This window comes from Cupressus sempervirens, chromosome 5, assembly GCF_028749045.1.
Source record: "Cupressus sempervirens isolate cs-2001-9-10 chromosome 5, ASM2874904v1, whole genome shotgun sequence".
Lineage (NCBI taxonomy): Eukaryota > Viridiplantae > Streptophyta > Pinopsida > Cupressales > Cupressaceae > Cupressus > Cupressus sempervirens.
This window is the reverse complement of record NC_143122.1, coordinates 796,578,603-796,603,590: the sequence shown is the minus strand read 5'-3', so window position 1 is coordinate 796,603,590 and position 24,988 is coordinate 796,578,603. Positions and strand designations below refer to the sequence as shown.

Sequence of the window (24,988 nt, the reverse complement as noted above, 5' to 3'; positions counted from 1 at the left end):
AATCAAAAGGGATGTTACATTTGACAAAGATATAGCTTTCAAAATATCCAAAGAATTTGACACTAGAAATGATGAAGAAAATTTTGATCATCCTCAAGATTTAGTCATGTCTTATCCAGATCCACCTTCAGATATTCTAACAACTTTGTTGGTCTATTTAATCCAGTTGATTCTACAGACACTTTAGAAGGTCCTAGTTCTACTTCAGCCAATATGTAATAATCCCAACAGGTTATAACTTCTTCAAACACCAAAAAAAAAAATCTTTATACTTCAGTTGTTTGACATTTCGTCAAACACTTTGCAAGCAAGCTCTGATACCATTGCAGTAACCCCTCAAGGAACTAATATTCAAATGCAATATTTTTGGTATTATTAGTGCAAATACATGGAAACGAGATGTACCAATGATGCCAAAATTTTTGATTCTGAATTATTGCAGCAAAATCATATGCTGATAAAGTACAATGATAATAGTGATGCCCGAGAATGGAAATGAATCAAGCATAGACATTGTAGCGCGGCATCCTGCATGCGTACTGTAGCAATCAAAATTTATTCTCCAATTTAAGCACAAAATAGAGCTCCTGAATTGAAGCTCTCCCAAATACCAAATTCAATGGATATTTCACCACCTCAAATGGTTGCAACATTGAAGAGTTGATGTTCTCCAATGGCTGGCTGAGATCGGAAACCTTAGTTTCTTCTCCCAACTTGATATCAAATGCAATTCACAAAATCAGATGATAAACAATGAAGCTCTCACCTCTTTTTATACTTTTCCTTGACCCTCGTAGAAGGAAATAAAATATTTAATAATTGCATTCTCTAGAAGTTTCCCCCTTCCAATAATTAATGCACTTGCTAGAAGCTTCTCTCTTGCAATACAATAATTAAATTAAATATTTAATAATTGCATTCACTAGAAGTTTCCCCCTCCCAATAATTAATGCACTTGCTAGAAGCTTCTCCCTTGCAATACAATAATTAATTGTGCTTCTAGAAAATTAAATTACTAGAAGCTTCCCCCTTCCAATAATTAATGCATTCTCCAATAAATTAAATTAATTAAATATAAAGTCACTCTTTTTTTTTTTAACTTTTGACTTTTGACTTTTGACATTATTAGAAATAAATTTAATCAATTTCTCCTTATTTCTCCACTTAGCCTTCGGAGAATGTAAAGGCTAAGAACTCCATTGATATGCTAAAAAGATGGGGACATTACAGTCCGCCCTCCCTGAAATTGCTTGTCCTCAAGCAATTTGAAGTCTGAATGCTGAAAAATCTCCTCATTCTCCCATGTCGCATCCTCAACTGGTAGGTCCTTCCATTTCACCAAATACTCCCTTATAGTGCGCCACCTCAAGTTCCTTTCCCTGAAATCAATGATAGCCTCTAGCATCAATATCAATTTTCCCTCATCATCCAAGGGAGGTAATACTGCAAAAGGCACCACATTTTGACCCAACGCCTTTTTGACACATGACACATGAAACACATTGTGCACTCTACTTTCTGCGGGAAGCTCCAACTCATAAGCCATCTCACCAACTCGCCTGATGATCTTGAATGGTCCATAATAGCGTGGCTTGAGTTTCTCTACACCACTCTTCTTGAGAGTGGACTGCCTATATGGCTGCAACATGAGGTAGACCATATCATCTACCTCAAAACTACGCTCAGTCCTCTTCTGGTCTACATACTGCTTTTGCTGGTTCTGAGCTTTAGCAATGTTGTCCCTGAGAGTAGCAACTATATCCTTACTCTCTTGTAATAGTTCACAGAGATATATCCATCTATCCCAAGCTCGGTGCTGAGCTGCCACAGAATTCCTCAAATACCCTTCCACCCATTTGTTCACAATCTCCGTTTGACCATTGGTTTGTGGGTGATGACTAGGTGTAGGTGTAGGCTCGGTGCCACACAACTGGAATACCTCCTGCCAGAAGTGACTCATGAAGCGACTGTCCCTGTCACTCACAATGTTTCGAGGCAAACCATGTAATCTGAAAACCTCCCTGAAGAAGACCTCTGCCACCTGAGCTGCTGAGTATGTAGTAGTGATAGGGAAGAAGTGAGCATATTTTGTCAGACTATCCACCACCACATAGATACAATCGCGCCCCTGGGCCTTGGGCAAGCCCATGATAAAATCCATGGAGATGCACTCCCACTTCCTGTCAGGAATAGGAAGTGGCTGTAGGAGCCCTGCTGGATAAGTGTGCTCTTGTTTCTTCTGTTGGAAAACAAGACACTCACGCACATACTGCAAAACATCAGCCTTAAGCCCCTTCCAAGTGAACCGCTCCCGAACTAACCTATAAGTCTCGAAATACTCGGGGTGGCCTACTGTAGATGAATCATGGAGTGCTCTCAAAATCAACTGCTTCACTTTCGATCCTAGGACTAAGTAAATCTTGTTCTTGTAAACGATCAAATCATCTACAAGAGTGTACCTGGTGTCGATTGCTGTTCCCTCCACTATTTCAGAGGCCCATGTATCTCTGGCATATTTTGTAACAATCAAGTGTCACCAATCCTCTGATATCTGAATCATAGAAGTGAAGTGTGGCCTATGAGATAAAGCATCTGCAACAACATTCTGTGTCCCCTTAACATATGTGATATCAAAATCATAGGCCTGTAACTTACTCACCCACTTCTGCTGACGATCATTCAGGTCCCGCTATCCCGAAAAGTGCCTCAAACTGTTATGATTAGTTTTAATACAAAATTTTCTGTCCACAAGATACTGTCTAAATTTGGCCAAGGCATGCATGATGGCCAACATCTCCTTATCATATATGCTGAATGATCTCTCAGGCCCTCTGAGTTTCTTGCTCTCATAAGCTATAGGATGCTCGTCCTGCATGAGCACAACACCAACTCCCTCTCCAGAAGCATTACATTGAAGCTCAAATGGCTTCGTGAAATCAGGCAATGCTAATATTGGGCATGTAGTCATTATTTCCTTGAACTGCATGAAACAGTCCTGTGCCTCCCGAGTCCACACAAATGCCCCTTTCTTTAGCAAATATGTCATAGGTGCTATGTGCTGTGAGTAGCCACTGACAAACCTACTATAGAATCCACATAGACCAAGGAACCCCCTCAACTGTGTAAGGTTCTCTGGTGGTAGCCAATCAACAATAGTGCGGATCTTTTCAGGATCCATCTGCACTAATGATGTGTCCAAGATACAATAGCTTTGTCATCCCCAAATCACATTTGGACTCCTTGGCATACAAGGACTCCCTCTGTAAAATGCTCAATACTATCTCCAAGTGTTCTAAATGTTCCTGCCAAGTCCTACTATAGATCAAAATATCATCAAAGAATGCCAGCACAAATTTCCTCAACTGATGGTGGAAGACCCTGTTCATAGTGGACTAGAAAGTGGTAGGTGCATTAGTCAAACCAAAAGGCATGACTACAAACTCGAAGTGCTCACAATGACATCTGAAAGCAATTTTCTCATTATCCTACTCTTGAACTCTGATCTGGTGATAGCCTAATCTCAAATCAATTTTTATGAAATAACAAGCCCTATGTAATTCATCTATCAACTCATCGATGTGTGGGATGGGATACCTATTCTTTATAGTTCTCTTATTCAACACCTTGTAATCAATACACATCCGTAGAGTACCATCCTTCTTTTTTACCAAAACAACAGAAGACGCAAAAGGTGACTTACTTGGTCGGATGTGACCCATCGCTAGCAACTCCTTGATGGTCCTCTCGATCTCATCCTTGAGTCGTTTTGGGTGTCGGTATGGTATGATCACGACAGGCTTAGTGCCTTCCTCGAGCTCGATAATGTGCTCAATGCCTCTATCTAGTGGCCTGCCTCGTGGAATCTCGCTGAATACCTTCTCATACTTGATTCTCAAATTTTGAATATCCGGATGATATTTAGTCTGATGCTGCTCCTCTTGGGTAGGCATCAAGGTGCATATTTCCGCCTACTCTATATCATCATGCCTGGTTAATCTTTCCATCTTCCTAAATGAGATAATCCTGACATCACCATTATGGATAGCCTTCAACACATGAGTCCTGCCATCCACCTCGAATCATATCTCCATATCCTTCAGTCTTAGGGTAACCTCCTCCAAAGAATGTAGCCATTGCATCCCAAGTACTATGTCCATGTCACCCATGTTGACCACATGATATTCTTCCTTGAACTCATAGTTGTTCAGGTGCAAATGTAGATCTCGCACCATCCTGTCACAATGAAGAGTATATCCATCAGCTACCTTAACTCTCAATCCCTCGAACTCCTCAGTAATGAGTCCACGCCTCTCCACAAATTGTGCGTCAATGAAATTATGCATGGCACCTGTATCCAATAGAGTAATAACCTTTTGTCCAGCCAAGACTCCCCGAAGTCTGAAAAATCCCTCTCTCTGAATACTAGACAAACATGCCTCTTGTAAATGTAGCTCTGGAGCCTCTTTTTTTTCAGCACTATCTACCTCTGGTTCACCCTCTGCCTCATCAGGATACTCATCATGGTGCTCTGAGCTATCTGAATCCGAACCCTCATAATAAGCCCACATCACCTGGTTAGCCTTCCTCTTAGGCCTCATAGGACAATCATGACCAAACTCATAGGGCCCTTTGCAAAAGAAGCATAGCTTCTTCTTACACAAGTCATTAAGTGTCTCCTTATCCAAAGGTGCAGCTGACTTGCCTTTTGAGTCACTAACCTTCTCTTTACCCTTGCTGAATCCCCCTTTGTTATCTCTAAATGATGAAGAACCCTTCGAACTAAACCGGTTTGCCAGAGCTGCAAGTTCCATACTGTAGGATTTCTTCATGGCTTCCTGTAATGTAAGAGGATCAAAGGCCTTTACCCACCCCTTGAGTGGTTCAATCAATCCCTCTATGAATAAAATGACTAGCCTCCGTTCTGAAATGTTAGGCACCATCACTACAAGCTTCTGGAAGTCATTGATAAATTGTTCTAAGCCTCCTGACTATCTTAACTGGGCTAACTCCTGAAAATAAACTTTAGGATCCTTTTTATCAAACCTTTCTATCAATCGATCCACAAACTCCTGATAAGTGGTTACCTGATTGTGTTGCAATGTGATCATGCCATGTGTCCACCAATCATGAGCTGCCCCGTCTAAGTGTAAAGTGGCATACTTGAGTGCTTCAAATTCTATCACAGTCTTCAGAGATAGGAAAGTATCCACCTTATGAATCCAAGCACGAGCAGTCATTTCCCACTGCCATCAAATGTGGGTAATGTCAGCTTATTGGTGACCTATTGCAACTCACTATGTTTATCTGCCTGCTTCTGCTTGGCAGCTCTGTAGTTCAGGTACCTGTCAAATGTCCATCCATCCTGTACATATGCTGGTAAAGAATCCCACTCATTCCTTGATTGTCGGAGTTCATCTGCAATATTTGTTACCATAGCATCAGGTGTGAGTGCTGGAGTTTCTTCCATGAATGTAGGACGTGTGGGTCTGTTAGCTGTCCTAGACCGAGTCCTATTTTGTGATCCTGCTATGCTCCTATCATCCTGGTCATTATTATGATTATTTCTCCTGTCAATCAAATGTTGCATCATAGCCATCATTGCCTATGTACTTGCCTCTATTGACTGTAGAAGCCTATCTTGACGTTGTAAAGCCTCATCATCTCTCATAATTCTAGGTGGGCTTTGAGAATGTCTATCAGCCATGTTCTCAGTTGTGCTGGTTCCCTGTGTAAATAGAGCCCTTTTGTTTTCGCTTTTGAAAACTAAATTAAATGGTGGCTGCATAAACCCTATCAGGCTGGCAGGAAACTGCTCTGATACCACTGTAATAACCCCAACAGGTTATAACTTCTTCAAACACCAAAAAAAAAGTTTATACTTCAGTTGTTTGACATTTCCTCAAACACTTTGCAAGCAAGCTCTGATATCACTGTAGTAACCCCTCAAGGAACTAATATTCAGATGCAATTTTTTTGGTATTCTTAGTGCAAATAAATGGAAACGAGATGTAACAATGATGCCAAAAAATTTTATTTTGAATTATTATAGCAAACTCATATGCTGATGAAGTACAATGATAATAGTGATGCCCAAGAATGGAAATGAATCGAGCATAGACACTAGCGCAGCATCTTGCATGCGTACTATAGCAATCAAAATTTATTTTCCAATTTAAGCACAAAATAGAACTCTTGAATTGAAGCTCTCCCAAATACCAAATTCAATGGATATTTCACCACCTCAAATGGTTGCAACACTGAAGAGTTGACGTTCTCTAATGGCTGGTTGAAATCGGAAACCTTAGTTTCTTCTCCCAACTTGATATCAAATGCAATTCACAAAATCGGATGATAAACAATGAAGCTCTCACCTCTTTTTATACTTTTCCTTGACCCTTATAGAAAGAAATAAAATATTTAATAATTGCATTCTCTAGAAGTTTCCCCCTTCCAATAATTAATGCACTTGCTAGAAGCTTCTCTCTTGCAATACAATAATTAAATAAAATATTTAATAATTGTATTCACTAGAAGTTTCCCCCTCCCTATAATTAATGCACTTGATAGAAGCTTCCCCCTTGCAATACAATAATTAATTGTGCTTTTAGAAAATTAAATTATTAGAAGCTTCCCCCTTCCAATAATTAATGCGTTCTCCAATAAATTAAATTAATTAAATATAAAGTCACTCTTTTTTTTTCTTTTTCTTTTTTAACTTTTGACTTTTGACTTTTGACTTAAGAAATTAATTTAATCAATTTATCCTTATTTCTCCACTTAGCCTTCGGAGAATGTAAAGGCTAAGAACTCCACTGATATGCTAAAAAGATGGGGACATTACACAATAAGAAAAGACCTTTATGGCCTACAAACATTATGCAGGAGGCTGAAAACTATGCAGCCCCTCGTGGTACTTTCAAAAAAAGTAAAAGGCCTCAAAAGCTTGTTGGTTATGTTGCATTAATGAGTCACATAAGTGCATTAGAACAATCTAGTGTTGAAGAAGCTCCAAATCAGAAAATGTGGAAGGATGCAATGATGGAAGAGTATCTATCTATCCTTAGTAATGATGTGTGGGACATAGTTCCAAGGCCAAAAGGTAAGCTTGTGGTTTCTTTGAAATGGTTATTTAAGATTAAACATGATGTTGTCATAGGTAAATATTGTGTAGCCGATAGGATGTATGTCATCGGTAGATATTGTGTAGGCAATGGGTTCTTTTGGGAAGGTTCTTGTTGTGTGTGTATCAGCCGACAAGTCCATTCGGGAAGGTTCTTTTAGGCAGCCGACAGGCCCTTCGGTAATTGACATGTAGCCGATGGACCCCTTCGGCAAGGTTCTTCGGAAAGTATTTATACACCCTTTTGGGTCATTGTAAATCATCTGTATGTAATAACTTTGGCATATGTGAATAATACAAGGAGTTATGTTGTTCTTATCTAGTGTCTGTGTGTAGTAATTTCTTTACCCCAATATGGTAAACATTTGGCGCCGTTGCCCAATGGACCTGGTACGAAGGCTGAGGAATGAAGACTAATGCCGAATCAGTTGAACAAAAATAAGAATAAGCTAAAGGAAAAGGACGAAATATGCACCGCACAGGAAAACTTAATTTTGGCATAGCAGGCCGAACACAGACAAAGGTTTCAGCAAATTACTGATGGACACCTTAGCACGTAAGAATTGTTGGAAGAGACTCGATAGTGGGTGGAATTGGTGGAAGAAGCAAGGGAAGAGTTTTTGAACCTGCATATGCCAAGGGAAGAGAATCTAGATGGAAGAGGATTGACTCGCACGACTCGGAGTGCTGAGGGAGCATGAGCATGGAGTGAACTCTTCGTTCGAGATACACTTCCAGAATAGATAGCTTCAGTTGACGAAAACCCTTCTTCACCAAATAACACAACTGTTAGAAATAGTGCAGGTGTACAGAGCAGCGCAGGTGTTCAGAATAGTGCAGGTGTACAGAATAGCACGGGAGTGTAGAACAGCGTGGGAGTACAAAACGTGGGAGTACAAAATAGTGCAAGTACACAACAAACCCCTCAACCTTGAATAGTAATGGCTGGCCCAAAGGAAAAGTTGCCAAAATTTGATGGTGATGGAGCAGCCGATCCAATCCAACATTGTAAAACATGCGAAATGATTTGGAGAGCAAATGGCATAACAGATACAAATGAATGGGTTCGGCAGTTTCCGGCCACCCTATAGGGTGTTGCAATTGATTGGTTCGCTAATGTAGATCCCCAAAAATCAACCACTTGGGACAACCTTAAGGAGTTTACTACTGAATTTCAACTGCTTCGCGATGACAATGAAATCGTAGTAGAGATATACAACACAAAACATGGGAAGAATGAAACAATCTGAGTCTACGCCAGGAAGCTGAAGGACTTGATCAATAAAATGGAGAATAAGCTGGCTGATGGGTTGCAGAAAAGATGGTTCATTGAAGGCCTACACCTGAAGTTGCGAAAGAAGATGAAGATCGTGTCGCCATCGTCATACACTGAAGCGTACAACTGGGCAATGAACCTGGAAAGTGAGTAGAAGATGAAGAAGAAGAAGAAGAGTAGTTCATCTGATTACATGACGATGCATCTTTAGAAGAGGAGAGCAGTGATGACGAAAAGGACAGCAAGAAGGTCTGTGCCCTTCAAAAGGATATGATTCTGATGATGAAAGAATTCAAGAACATGCAACAGAAGACCAAGGGAAATGAGCTATGCTGCACCGAATGCAAGAAAGAAGGCCATACAAAGGGATCCTGTCCAAAGGACCAATTTTACGAGATTTGCCAGATCATGGGACATTCCACAAAGGAATGCCTGTTCAATTTGAAAACACGAGGTCCTTAGCAAGTGTTCCTGACAAAGGAGGCTTCTGCGTTAGGAGGAGGGTGCCATGTCGAGAGGATACAGAAATAATCGGCGAGGTCAAAACAACAACGGCAACAACAATAATGGCAGCAGGAGTCAAATTCAGTATGATGCAAACAGCCGACCCATAGTTCAATGCAGGGCATGTAATTTATGGGGCCACTTTGCTTGTGATTGTACAATGGCAAACACACCGAAATTGTTGTGTAGGTGGTGTGGTTCAGGAGACCATAAGGATGCTAAGTGCCTAAAGTCGGGAGTAAATTTGATCACCGTCGAGACAGATGAAGAGGAGGTTTTGGCCATCACACGGAAGTAAGCGAAAGTGTACCCCGACCCGACAAAAGAAAAGATTGGAGGAAGCGCAGGCAGAGATTCAAAGGGCAATGCAAGCAGAGAAAGCACACTTGAAGGACACTGTCGGTACCTCAGCAAGGAACTACGCGAAACAGAACATTGTATGGTAGATCTTACAAATTGAAGTACCAGTCAAGATAAATGATTTGCTACTCACAATGCCTCAGCTTTGATCGGCACTCACAAACATCATTCCCGCTGCTAAACTACCAGGAGAACATGGAAGGGAGCAGGAAAGTGGAGCAAGTACAACAGACAAAAAGGAGAAGGAAAGTGGCGCAAGTGTAGAGGATCCAATGCTGCTAGCCCTATCATCCAGACGACATCCGACAGTCATCGAAATGGGAATTCTTGGGACTATTTTGACGGACACGATTGTGGACGGAGGATCCGGTGTCAATGTGTTACCAGAGGATACTTGGAAAAGGTTGGAACAGCTGACATTGTGGCCACCTACATTCCAGTTGCTAACGGCCAACCAACACGGAATCAAACCATTGGGAGTCCTGACAGTACAACTAGTAATGATTGGAACACAGTCATTCCTGCTTGACTTCGTTGTGATCCCGTTGAAGAGGAAAGGATATGATGCCATTCTAGGCCACGGGTGGCTCATTCAAGCCAAAGTTAAACACAACTGGAAGAAAAACACTCTATCACTTGAAAGCAAAGGGCAGAAATACATCATTGATTTACACACCCAGATGGTCAGGGAAGAAACTCTATCATCAGATTCTTAAGAAGAAGAGGATGAAGGGAGGCAATGTATGGAACCAGATAAGGAGGGAGTCCTGCGGTTGGAAGGAGATGATGATTTGGATTCTGTCAACGGTCTTTACCACTAGCAGATAGAGGACTACGAACTCTTTCCAAGCTGTAATATGTTAAGGGTGGACGAAGGTGAGAAAGAAGAGAAAAATGAATGTCCGAAGGAATACAGAGAAGCAGAAGAGGGAAAGGCGATTATGGCTGAAGCTGAGGGGAAGAACATACAGTACGAAACTAGAAAAAGGAAAGATCTCATCGTACGACTGCGTAGAAAGAAAATGTTACATCTAACCACGAATATAACAAAAAGGTGTCGGCAGCATGGAAGACACATCATATGGTCTGCACAAGAAACAAAGAGGAAGGGTTTAATAAAAGCTACAACAGTACGGAGAAGAGGTTCTAAAATCAAGAATACAGTTATGGACAGCAAGGAGTGGCAGCCGATAGAATTCATGGTACCAAGTTTCGAGAACAAATTGCGCGATATGGAAAACCTGAGGGAGAGATTGTGTAACTTGAATAAACTGGATAAGCAACGATTGCAGGCACAATGGGCCACGAAGGTTACACAGAACAGGCATAAGGCATGACACTACAAGCACTTGAAGTTGAATAGGTTTCAATTGAGACAACGAGTGTTGAAGTATAATGGGCGCAATGAGATCAGACCAAGCAGATTTAAAATAAAGTGGGTCAGGCCATATAAAATCCCCGAAGTGGGCGATAACAGAGCAATAAAATTATGTACGCTCGACAAGAAAGAAGTAGCCGATGCAGTTAATGGGTCGAAAGTCTACCATGGAAGAAATAATGCACCTCTGTGGACGAACAACTGAGAAAAGAACGACTGTAAATATTGTATATATTTAAATATTGCACATATGCAAGCTAAGTAAAGGTAGATAAAAGACAGAGTTGAACATTAAAATTTTAGAAGAATATTTGAGGCATTCAGTGTGATGTCTATGCATTCAAAAAGAGCCCTTCATGTGCAGTGAAGAGTGATTAAGCTCTCAGCTAGGCACCGTACGAACTTTGGAAAGGTAATAGATGAATTTTTTTTGCTAAGCGTACAGATTCTGGCTATTGGCTTCTCTGGTTGGGGCCGTACGAATTTTGGAGGTCTAATTCCCTATGATCGTACGGCAATTGGAAGTTTACCTTCATATTGCTGGATTTCATACAGGTCCGGAGATTCAAATTTCTGGGGATTGGTTAAATATCCTGATTGCTGCTGTACGGATTTTGAATGATAAGTTGCCTATTGCTTCAGTATGGATTTGGTTTATTTCAGTATGGATTCAGAAGTTTAAGTTCTCAATTGCTGTACAGATTTCAAGAATACAATTTGGTGCACAGATTTCAAGAATACAATTTGGTGTACGGATTTCAAGAGTAAAGTTTGGTGTACAAATTTGAAGAGTAAATTGATTGTCTGCTATCATACGGGTTTGGAGGTTAAGTGTTTCCATACTGATTTGGATTAATGGTCATACGGTCTTTATATAACACTCTTACCTGTACGAAGAGGCACTTCGAATTTCTTTCTTCCCTGCACCATACGGATTTGAAGGGTCCTCTATTTTGCAGCGTACGAATTTGAAGGGTCTTCTATTTGGCAGTGTACGGATTTGGAGAGTCTTCTATTTGACACCGTATGGCATTTGAGAAGTCTTGCAGCTATTCTTGCTCACCGTACTGACTTCTCCACAGAATTTAAAGTATTAACTTAACATTGTACGAGTTTCTTGTGATGCATCCATACGGCGATTGTTTGAATGGATAGTTGATGCTTTCCTGCAAGGATCTTATGAAAGGACCAGTGTACGGCTTCTCCCAGTAGCCTTATATCCATATGGAGCCATTTGCAAAGTTGCAAGGTATTCAAGGAGAGGCCGTACGGCCAACTAGAGTGGTGCAAGTGAGGGATTGTGTAGCTTTCACTCCAGGAAGGAAAAGAAATTGTGTAGAGAAATAATTGACCTAAGAATAAATGGAGTCTGCAGGAAAGAGGCAGTGGAAGAAAAACTTAGAGGAAGCAGGAGAAAAAAAAAAAAAAAAAAAACTACGACAGATTGAAACAGTTGGGAATGAATAACATATGATGCTGAAGGGAAGGGAAAGACATAAACAGGTAGAAAATATAAGTGGTTGGCAGAAAGAGTGTGGAATCAGAAGAAAATGACAGAAATAGTGTGTTCAATGCAGTTTTGTGTGGGTTTCAGAGTGCTAATTTGATGCTACCCCTCAACCCCATTGGGGGTGATGCCCCCTAGACCCCTAGTCGGTGCGGATATTAGTCGTGGGAAGTGTGACCAGTTGATGAGACTTGGAGCTGCTGCAGGCATGGAGTGTCTATGTACTAGAGGCACTTGGAGTAGGTGTTGGACGTAAGGCTGTCTTGGTGGATGCATAGAGAGCTCGGGAGGAGCTGATCATCCAGTTGGAGGCAGTACAACAACACTTGGCTCAGAGTACCTAGGAGTTGGAAACAGAGAAAGCGGCACAGATGGCTATCAAGGTCAGCTAATGAGACAGTATAGTGTTAGCAGAGGCTATAGATGCAATGTGGTTTGGAGACCAATTTGGTGCAGGCACGAGAAAAATGTGAAAGTGATGTGACAGAAGCAGATTTATCTTGTTATAGTTAGTCAGTTAATGTATTTTGTTTGTTAATTGTCTCAAATATTTTGTAATTGTCGTCGGGAGACTACTTTTTCTTTTGGGGGGGATGATGTCATAGGTAAATATTGTGTAGCCAATAGGATGTATGTCGTTGGTAGATATTGTGTAGCCAATGGGTTCCTTCAGGAAGGTTCTTGTTGTGTGTGTATTAGCCGATGGGTTTTTAGGTAGCCGACGAGCCCTTCGGTAATTGTCATGTAGCCGACGGACCCCTTTGGGAAGGTTCTTCGAAAAGTATTTATACACCCTTTTGGGTCATTGTAAATCATCTGTATGTAATGACTTTGGCATATGCGAATAATACAAGGAGTTCTGCTGTTCTTATCCAATGTCTGCGTGCAGTAATTTCTTTACCCCAGTACGGTAAACAGATGTTAATGGTAGTATAGGGAAATATAAGGCTAGATTTGTTTCCAGAGGTTTCTCAAAAGAGAAAGGTATAGATTATGGAAAAGTCATTGCTATTGTAGCTCATTATAAAACCATCAAGACTACCTTTTCTATTACAGCTGTAAAGCGTTGGAAACTGCACTAAATGGATGTAAAAGTGACTTTTTTAAATGAAGTAATTGCGAAGGAAGTTTTCATTGAGCAGCCTAAAGGGTTTGTAATTCATGATAGAGAAACACATTTGTGTAAGCAGAAAAAGGCGTTGTATGGCCTTAAGCAAGCTCTATATGAGAGGATTGATAACTAGATTCTAAGTTTGAGCTCTCAAAAGATTAATGTCATACAAATTTGTACTCTAAGGTAACTGATAACAAAGTCTTGATCCTAGTACTTTATGTTGATGACTCATTTCTAACTGGTGATGATAATCTTATTGTTAATTGTAAGAGTCAACTTACTTCAAAATTTGAAATGAAGTATTTTGGATTGTTGCATTTATTGGACTTGAGGTATGGCAAAGACCTCATGAAATTATTCCAAGTGAAGCAGAGTTTGTTAAAGATATCCTGAAAAGATTTGGTATGCTAAATTGTAAATCTATGGTTACTCCCATGGAAGCAAATCTGAAAAAAATACATTGTAGTTGTTTCAGATTTGGTTGATACCACTATGTATAGGCGGATAATTAGTTCCTTAATGTATTTAGTTAACACAAGGCCAGATATATGCTATGTTCTAAATACATTGTCGATTTATGTGTGAACAAAGGTAGAATCATCTTTTGGCAGATGAACATATTTTGTGCTATGTTTGTGGTACAATAAGATATGGTTTAAAATATGCTTCAAATGTTGAACTGGTTTTATAGGGGTTCTTTGATTCCAATTGGGTACGACATGTGTCTGACAGGAAGAGTCCTTCAGGATGTTGTTTCAGCTTGGGTTCAACAATGATTTCCTGGTACAACAAGAAACAATCTTGTGTTTCTTACAGCATTGCCAAAGTAAAATATGTTGCAGCTTGTGTGGCTGCAAGAGAAGCTAAGTGGCTTTGAAAATTACATGCTGACTTATATGGACAGCTTTCTGAACCTAATATGATTATGTGTGATAATCAAGGTTATGTGAAACTTTTAAACTAATCCAGTTTTTCATGTCAGAACAGAAGATGTGGAAACTAAATATCATTATTTGAGGGACATAGTTCAAAGGAAAGCCATTCAGCTTAAGTACATTCTAGATCAAAATATATTGCAAAAATTATCACCAAGCCACTTCTGAGAGTGAAGTTTTGTTACTTCAGAGATAAGCTTGGTATTGTGGAGAATGATGCTCTTGCTGAGAGAGAGTCTCAGCTCCTGTGATTCATTTCTTGTTAAAGAATTCTTCTCTATGGGAGAAGTTCAAGGTGAGATCCCTTGTTTCACCCTCTACAAGTAGGTATGGTGGATCCACCCTCATAAGTAGGCATGGTGGAAATGCATTCTACTCAAGGAGAAGTCTAAGGTGAAAGCCCGTGTTCCACCTTCTACAAGTAGGCATGGTGGAAGTCATGTGTGTGACTTCACAACTTTGTGTTTAATGATTCACGCTCTTGGAATAGCTATACTGAATATTTCTATTCTTTTATGTTTCACCCTCTAGGAGTAGCTATGGTGAATATTGTTATGCTGAGATAACAATGGTTTATTGAGAAAATCTATGAAGAGTTTTTATGTTGATCTTTGTTTGCAGCTATGTGTATTTGTCAAGAGAAGGCTATCTGAAGATCTCTCTTGTTATGAGAGAATGTTGAAGATGGTAGTAGTGATAGAGATCATTTTTGACATGTTCAAGTGTCATTTTAATTACCTTTGGCATCATTCATATCCGTGTGTACTCTTTTTATGGTTTTTGATTTTATCCTCTTGGTATCCGAGTAAGCAGCTTGGAGTCAATCGTCCTAGCTGGCAGTCTCCAATCATTTCAGTGATGTTATGAAGTCATCAGTAGGCATTTTAAAGTAATTGTCAGTTATGGGAAAGATATGGTTCCTGGTCCTATACCTTTTCACCTTCAGCTCTCCACGGTTCTTAAATTTATCATAGTCATTCTTCAGGCAATGCATGGAAGTGAGATACTAGTGCAGCGGTGATCGGGTTTTCTGATACAATATATGGTCTGCATATGTTTGAGTATTTACAGTAGTCTTTCAAGTCTATTATGATCGTATAAAATCTATGGTGGTTTGAGTAATTCTTTTAAAATTGTAAAGCTTACCATATTGTGAGTTAATATAGCATATTTGTGTATTGAGAATAATATTTCTGAATAGATATGATCACTGAGTATTGAACATTCATTCTTCAAGACCGAAATAAAGGATTGACTTTTGGTGGGCTGGGTTGTTTCTCTCATTGAGAAGAGTTTTTACCAAGTCACTTTTGGTGTTCTTTGTTGGTGTTGTATATTTATATTTCAGTTATTGTTTTCTTATACTTCTGGTTGCAAACTTAACATTTCAGACTTTAAAACCTGGTGTAAACGCTCTTAATCACCGATAGTGTTTTGGATTGTTCCTCTTGCATCTACCCATTTCAAAATACCTACATTGGGTCATGTACCTAGAGTCTGGTGTATGCTTTTAATTGCAATTGTATTTCAGATTGTTCCTTTTGCATATACCCATCTCGACTTGTGATCTTCCACCATGTGGTATTTTTGTTTGTATATTTCATGCAGATGCCACTTGTTTGTCAAAACTATGCTAAACTACTAGACACTAAAACATGTTTCTCCAAATTTTTGTCATGCATTTAACAATATCTGTTCCACAGTTTTATAATGTAATTTGATTTTTTCAAAAAAATTGTTATTATATATGAATATTAATCATTTCTGCTCGTACAGTCCTTTTATTATAATTTCTTGATTTTCTATCTCAATCTTGTTTATATCCTAAATTAGGATCATCTTATGCAAATGCCCTAAATCTTTTAGGTTTTGCTCTTTTTTGAAGAATGAAACCTTTTGAGAAAGTTACTTTTACTAATATCTCTTTTTAATATCCTCTTGCTTTTAAGCTTTTAAAATCTAATACTATCCTTGTGGGTATCAGGGAGGCAGAATGGCTGGACAATTTGTGAAACCTCAAAATGAACCACTTTAAGTAACTGGTGTATAGCTTCCTAGCTACAGGGGAGATAACATTAATGGAGATACCTTTGATGAAAAGTCACGAATTCCTGACTTGCAGAGAATGATCAAGGATTACTCCCAAGCAGCGACCACACTGAATCTGCTTTGTGCTTTTGCAAAAGGAGGCTATGCCACAATGCAACATATCACTCAGTGGAATCTAAGTTTCACAGAGCATAGTGAACAAGGCGACAAGTATTTGGCTTTTTAGTTGTTTGAGGATTCTAAGTAATTGGCTTATATAGCTTCAGCAAGCTGTTGGACTCACTGACTAATCTCATATGAGACATCAATCATTTGATTTAGTGTAACTTGCTTCAGTCTTACCATGAATCAAATGTTTCTTTAAAATTATAAAAATGTTTGTCTTTTAGATGCAAATAGGTCATGAAATTCCTCAATTCAACAACCATACTGACTACCATAGTATTATCAATGGTTAGTACATCATAGAAAAGTTTTTGATGTTAGCCTATGGTTGTCAAACTGTGGAATTTGGCTGCCTACATGCAAATTTCTTTATCTTAAGAAGCTCAACAAAATAAGGTTATTAAGAACTTATTATCTTGTTATCCTCCATTTATATAAAAGAAAAATCTGTCAAGTCAGGGCCAAGTTGAAAAAGGAAATTTTTAGTTCAATTTCTGCAGTGATCGAGTCCCATCCATATTTTGGAAGATGGTTTGTCTAGAAATGAAACTAATGCAACATCACGTTGTGTATTTCGGGATCGTGCATTTATGTAAGTTCAGAAAGATTGGGGAGCTTTATTCTAACTTGAAAATCAAAGACTAGAATTTTGATGTAATGAAAAAACATCTTTTCATTTTACTAAGTCTATATGTGTGTGTGTGTATATATATATATATATTCCAACTTCAGCATCAAAGACTACAATTTGGATATAATAAAAAAAAATCATTTTACTAAGTCTACATATATATATATATATATTGCTTGTTATAGTTTCACTTAGTTCTCTGAGAAATCTAGTGCATATTTTAACTGGCTTGGGCTTGAAGATATAGTCACATGATTAAGAAAGAATAGCCTAGAGTCATAGACAAATCGCACACATAAATATTGGCATTAATTAAAAGCTTTGAAATTTTGGAGAATAGATCCTTGCACTGCTCTTTATTGCAGCAAAATACAGAGTTATTAATAATATATGAATGGTAATTTGTTTACTATTGATTCTCTACCCTGCATTTTTCCAAAACTTGGTATCTTTGGCCGACTCTCAGTGTGCTCTGGTCTCAAATTTTATTTTTCATTGTGCAGGAAAATAGAAATCTTTTCTTTTTAGCATACACCACCTTAAAGTTTTGGGATTCTTAACTCACTGCTACTGTGCACTGTCTGGACTCCGATTCTTTATATGCATGTAGATCAAGAATGGGGATTCTATAAGTTCTTAAAAAAATTCTAGAAACAATTCGATGTATTCCTTTTTTATTTTAGAAAGTGGTGGTTGTTTTTGACGTTGCAACCAAACCAATTCTTCATGTTGGGAAAACTGTTGCTGACCGAAGTGATCATCCAGTTCATTGAGCTGAATACTTTCAATGCAGACAATCATGCACATGTTCGGTATCGTTCTACTCATGCAAGGATAATTTTGTTTTGAAGTCTTGGGTATTTAATTATGACTTGCAATTTGTACATGATGCATAAGCATTCCCATGTGTGGTTAGCATATAATTCAACTTCGGTTTGATGTTTAGACTCTACTGTAATTTTCAATATTAGCATGTAATAGTGGGCAAGCTATATACTGTTCTATGATTTTAAACTGCTGTTACAAGCAGTTAACTGAACACTTCACCACTGTAGATTTCAAGACAGCAAGTTTTAAAATGGGAATGATTCTGTGATATGCGTGTGGTGAGATCTTTGAATGATCCGATTTATTTTCTGAGAAGACTGGAAAAGGCCTCTAACCAGAGGCAAAATGTGGAATATAAATAAAGAGGATTTTTGTGTTCGTTTTTTCCCTGTTTTTCAGATCTACACTTCAATTACCAAGCAGAAGAAGCACAAAAGGAAGCAAAAGACATGTTATAACTGCCTACTATATAATGGCATGAATGGTCAATTTTTTTCCGACTATGGTCTATATGCAAAGTATTCTATTATTTATTCAACAATGCACTTCACTAACTTCTTTGGCTAAGAGCCAAGGGCTAATGGAGCATCCACATTGCCAAATTCACCCGGGGCACGATCTCAACCTCATCCCTTATGATGTCTTTGGGCTTTGCACTTAGCAAGATTTGATCCCTGGTGGGCTCTTTGTGAGCCATTCAACTTCACCAATAGACCAAGGGCCCATTGACAATGCACTTCACTTTCATTACTGGAAGAAATGTATTTTTGTACTTCTAAGTTTTTGTGCTATGTTTACTTCGAGATGGATGGCATGTTAGTGATTCACAAAATAAATTTAAGATGGATGGTATTTTAATGGTTGACAAAAGAGATACAACTCTCCATTTGTGCTGGTGGAAGTAAGCAATTTTAATTTCCTTGTACATTGATCTATTGGAAAATCGTTGGAAATGATTTGAACAGTCATAAATTTGGGTAGAATGTTTCAAATAATGAAGAATTGACAGATGGTGTATACTGAACAGTATTCAAACTTTAATTTTTCATTTAAGCACGAAATTTTTTATTATTTTCAGATGGCAACCTAAACTAGTGTAGACAAAATAAAAAGATGGACCTTTTCCAGTTCTCACGACTCAACCTTTGAGACCCATATTTTCTAGGATATAGTGACTTTTTGAATTTTTGACTAAGTCGGTTGGACCTCAATTTATGTCAGTATGATTTTTGGACATTATTTTGGCATAATAATTGGTGATTTGCTTCATATTTTGACTTTATAATGATAATTTCATGTTCTTTTCATAATGTGATGTCATTTATATATTTATGCCTTATGATGATGATGATGTGGTAATTCAAAGATTAATTACCAGTTATATGTAATATCATTATTTGATTTGATTAAGATTATAGGGAACTGACCTATTGATATAGTTTCGTGTTTGTCTGAGTGGTTGTAGGACGAAGGAAAGAGTGTGGTTGAGGTAGAGAAGGCTAGCTCCTCTATAGTGGTGGGTATGCATGAATTGGTTGCATGCACACATGTAATAGTCAATGTGTTGTTTGATGTCAATATCTATCTCTTCTTTATCTCATGTAATCAAATGCGGAAGTTAAAATGAATAAATTATTCAAACTCTTTCGTTAATTTTTAATGTGGACCAGTAGGAAAGGGTGGAAATGAATTTTTTACATTTATATTGAATATATATGGGAGGGTTGCTTAATGTGTAGCACCAAGAAGGTAATAAATGAAAATGTTGTGCTTTTCTTTCTATCTATCAGCTTATATCTGGACTTTAATGCTTTGTCCAAAGTTATTTTTGCATATGTCTTCTTAATATGCTCGTTTATGTTTCATCTCTTTGCCACATCCATGATTATGCTCTACACGCTAGACATATGTGCTTAGTAGTTAGTTTCAAGGCTGCACCCATAGTTGACACTCTGAGTTTTTCACGAAAAAATTCGCGAATTTCAATTACTCAGCTGGGGGAAAAACTCACCGATTGATCAGCGAATTTTTATTAAAAAGTCGCGGTGATAGAAGCCCATGCAGTTGGCCTAGCAATATAGGGCAAAAAGTATTTTTTCTGCAAAGCTAGTTGCATTTGTGCATTCTAGAGGCTTGAGGTGTGGAGAGAAGAAGGCTTGGAGGCATTCTTAGGTGATTGCAAGTAATTCAAGGAAGATTTGAGTGGATTTGTAGAGGATTCTAACCGGTTTTAGAAAACAAATCTCTTTCCAAGTAGGTTCTTTTTATCATAGTTGGAAAACTTTTTATAGTTTTAAAAATTTTTCTATTATTTTTTTGTTGCTTGTAAATGAATTCAAATCATTTAAAAGCATTTTAACTTTATGTTTGAATCATTTGAAAGTCATTCAGCTCTATGCTTGACAATTTTTTTTTGAAGAATATGTAAGATTTTCTAAAAACAAACCCTAGTTGTTCATTTAGTTTGTTTAGTTCATACTCATAGATCTAAGTTCTAAGTTCTAAGTTATAACTTTGATTATTCATTTTTCTATAAATTTATGTGTAGGGCAGTGGTTAAGCATGACAAATCCACAAGACGAGTGGCCACAAACACCATGCCCATCTGGATATATAGGCACTTAGCCTACAAATGCAAGAGATAAGGCATGATGTTTTGCCTATGAAGCTCCAAATGATGTTGGGAAGGTTATATGCATTTCATGTGAAAAACTTATTTCTGGAGTCACTGCTTCAAATACCACCTATAAAGAAACATTATTCAAATCTTTGTCTTAAGGTAACTGAAGAAGAAAAAAAATTCATCAATGCCCTACTTGCAGCTGTTGAAGAAGAAAAATTGAATAGGGAGAGCGCGAAATTAGCTATGAGGGCAGCCATAGCTAAATCTCAAGGAGCTTCTTTTGATATGCAAAAAGAAGAAGAAGCACTCGAGAACATACCGGGATCTCTTCGTGGCCCACGGATCTGCAAACAAAGTGTCTCTTTTTCCGGTTCCACTTCTACATTCCTGGTTCTTCATCACCATCCACATCAAGGATAGGGAGTTATTTTGTGTCCACGAACACAGTTGGATCACAACCATCATTAGAGTGCACTAGATGGAACAAGGAGGTGCATGAGCAAACTAATATCGCAGCAGCTGATTTTTGGTTTTCCAACAATATCTTAGTGTATGTGGCTGATAATCCCTACTGGCTGAATTTGGTGAATACAATTTCAATATCGGGCAAAGGGTACAAGCTGCCTTCTCGCAAGGATTTGTGTGGAATGTTAGTATTTTACTATTTAGTAATTGAAAATAATTGTGATTCACTTTAGTTCACTGTTATATTTTAAATCTTAATTCTTATTTCTTATTTTTTACTAACACTTTATTACACCTAAATTTTGTAGGTTGCTTGACAATGCGGTTGATAGGGCAAGAGTATTGATAGAAGACCAAAAGAAAGAGTGGAAGAAATATGGTAAAAAGAGTTCATATGATCCACCAAATGGCCGAGTTTTTCCCAACTAAACTTTTGGGAGGCTTGGCGAGTTGTTGCCGAGTCCGAGTTTTTCTAAGATTCCAACCTCTATATGGTTTGGCCTAGTAATGTTCGAACTTCCTTGTCTTCCTAGGCTACGTTGCAAACTTCATATGCTCCTCTTTTATTTTAAATATATATTTATTCATTTAATTGTGGATATCAATTTCCCATTGGTAAGGTGAATCATCAATCTCATCTATACACCTTGTCTGACTTTGTTGAAAATTTAAATTCTAGTTTACTACTAACACATGCAAATGATAAAAGTAGAATCTAGCATGAAAGATTTCATCATTTGAATTTTATATACATGCAGCAACTTAGCAAACAGGAGATGGTAAAAGGCTTGTCTACCATGGAATTTTTTTATGGAGTTTGTGAAGGTTCTTCTCTTGGAAAGCATTCACAAGAAAAAATTTCAAAAGTGATTGGATGGAGAGCCTCCTCTCCTATACAACTTGTTCACAGTGGTCTAATGGGTCCATTTCTTGAACCTTCTTTGAGAAAAACTAGATATGTCCTAACATTCATTGATGATTACACAAGATACACATGGGTTTGTTTTCTACAATTCAAATCTGAAGTTTTTGAGAATCTCAAGATTTTTAAAGCTCATGCGAAGAAGCAATCCAAGAAATTGATCAAGATCCTCCACATAGATAATGGGGGTGAGTATGTTAATAATTATGTCCAACATCTTTGTGATGAAGTAGGAATTCAGCTGCAATACAGAGTTTCGTACACTCCACAACAAAATGGGGTAGCTGAGAGGAAGAACCGATGTTTAAAAGAGATCGCTAGCTGCATCTTGCATTCTAAGTCCCTTCCCTCTAATTTGTGGGTTGAAACAATCAACTATGCTTCATACTTACAAAATAGATCTCCTCACAAATCAGCTATAGGTAAAACTATTTTTGAAGCATGGAGTGGCATGCAACTAGAAGTTACACATTTTTCGTATTTTTGGATAACATGCATGGGCTCGAATTCCTACAGAGAAGAGGAAGGCTTTAGAGCCCAAAGCAAAGAATGCATCTTTGTTGGATATCATGATGGTACGAAGGGCTGCAAATTGCTTGACCTTTCCATAGATATGCTCTTCATTGAGAGGAGTATCTATTTTGACAAAAGTCCCATACATGGATCTCCAGAGAAACTCAAAAATGATACATGCAATAATTCTGATTTGATTTTAGATTCATCTGCAGCTTTGGAACAAATTCCAAATTCAGATTGTAGTGATAATTTAGTCTCTTTTAGGAGCAAACAAAGAACAAGGAGCTTGGCTGATATATATCCTTCCCCTCGTGCATTTTCAGCTAACAATCCAATCAATCAAATGCATGCTCATGTGATTCAAGGATCTCATCCTCAAACTTATGCAGGAGCTATAGTTAATCCTCATTGGGAGGCCGCCATGGATGATGAGTACAATTCTCTTGTTGCAAATCAAACTTGGGACTTGGTCTCACTTTCATCCAATCGCAAGTTTGTAAAGTGTAAGTGGATCTATGAAAAAAAAAAAATCAGCAGATGCAGAAAGCAAGGTTTGTAGCCAAAGGTTTTCAACAGGTTCATTGTATTGATTATGATGAGATTTTTGCTCCTATGGCAAAAATTGACTCTATTTGATTGGCACTTGCCATTGCAAGAACAAGGTGGGAGATTCATCACATGGATGTGAAAAATGTATTTTTTCATGGTGATCTCAAGAAAGATATCTCAACGAGCAGTCACAAGGGTATGTTCAACAATCATCACTAGTATGCACACTCAAGAAGTCACTCTATGGCCTCATGCAGACACCTAGAGCTTGGTATGCAAAAATGGATACTTATCTTTTGTCTCAAGATTTTATAAGATCCAAATTTGATCAAAAAATGCATACGCTCAGAAAATCTGACTCTTTGCCACTCAAAGGACTCCATGTATATGATTTATTGCTAACAGAAGATTTGACCACAACCATTGTTGCAACTAAAGCAACTTTGCATGATAGATTTGCCATAATAAATATGGGCCTCCTCAACTTTTTTTCTTGGTCTTGAAATCAGCCAAATTGAATCAAGTGTCCAAGTTTCTCAATCCATGTATGCAAGGAATCTCTTGGCTCGATTTCACATGACTGATTCTAAGCCAACAACCACACCTTTCATGTCAGGGGTCAAGCTTGAGGTTGGAAAGGATACACCATTGATTGATCGTGCACTCTACCATCAGCTTATGGGAAGTCTTCTCTACCTCACTCACTCTCGTCCAGATCCATATGCAGTGGGTATTGTTTCCAAATACATGCAAGAAAGCTGCATGTATTACACTGGACAGCTTCCAAGTGTATACTTCGCTATGTTCAAGAAACCACCAACCATGGGATTCATTAATTGGTTAGATGTACATTAGATATCATTGGCTATATATTGATTCTAAGGGTTGGTGATAGCATTGATCGAAAATCCACTTCAAGATATGTTCTTAGTCTGGGATCTGGCCCCATTTGTTGGTCAAGTAAAAATAAGTCTTCCATTGCAGAGGCTGAATATATAGGTGCAGTCAATGTAACCATTGAAGCCATTTTATTGTAGAACTTCTTGACTGAGCTGGGTATCCCTTTTCGTAGTCCAACTCTGATTTGGTATGACAATCAGAGTACACTAACAGTTTCTAGAGAACAAGGAAAGCAACAACAGGCAAGACATATTGAAATCCACATGCACTACATCTAAAATTTGATCCATGATGGAATCCTCGACTTACAATATTGTCCATCTCACCAAATTACTGACATCTTCACAAAGGTATTGACCAAGCAGAAGTTCCAATTTCTCTGACATCTTCTTGGGGTGCAAGGCACTGTAATACAGTAGTTTTCTTTCTTTGTTGGTATCTATTTTAATTTTTGACAAGGGCGGGGGGTATTGTTCCCGCTGGCTTTTCTCTTTTTGCTAATTCCTTTATTAGTTGGAACTAAGGGGGGTGTTAGTGTTCGTTAATTCCAACCTGCATGTGCATTTCTCTTCATGCAAATCTTTAGTGTGAACTAAAAATCATCTCTCTTGCACTGTTAATTGATTTTCTCTCATACGGTAAATTCTATATTGTATTACAAACATTGTTTTCAATTTAATCAATAGAATCTGAGTTTAATTTCCATTGTAGAGTTCTCTGTTATTACTTTGTTACGTCTACAAACTTTGTTTATTTTTCTTAGCAGGGTCTGTGTAAGCTGCAATTTTTAAAATTGAAAGTGACAATGGCAGCCCACAGAGGGAGGAAAACGTCCGAGTTGGATGTTTCACAGAATATGAGGTGGCATTATAAACCTTTGGGACTCGCTGAAAATAAAACCACTTATGGCTGCCAAGACAATGCAGGCTTGGCAAAAATAGAAAAGTGGAAAAAAAAAAAACGAATGGACCTAACACTGGCTTTAATAAGCTTGCTGGATGACTTGAGTTTTAAAAAGAATTGGAACATCGATTAATATAATATCCTCGGTAGCTGCCTGTGCACCAAGCATGCGATTAGGAAAACAAGGAAAATGATTGATCTTATATAGTACGAAGGCACTCACATCAACAGTCCAACCCATTC

General features: G+C 38.2%; 1 long non-coding RNA gene across 1 annotated transcript in view; it reads left to right on the top strand.

The window, feature by feature from the left end:
• LOC149558333 (uncharacterized) overlaps positions 1 to 16,618 on the top strand; it is a 57,010-nt gene extending 40,392 nt beyond the window's left edge. Inside the window, exon 3 of the long non-coding RNA XR_016365014.1 lies at positions 16,179 to 16,618. This is a non-coding gene — a long non-coding RNA (uncharacterized LOC149558333). The remainder of the gene's footprint in view (positions 1 to 16,178) is intronic.
• The last annotated feature ends 8,370 nt before the right edge of the window (positions 16,619 to 24,988 follow it).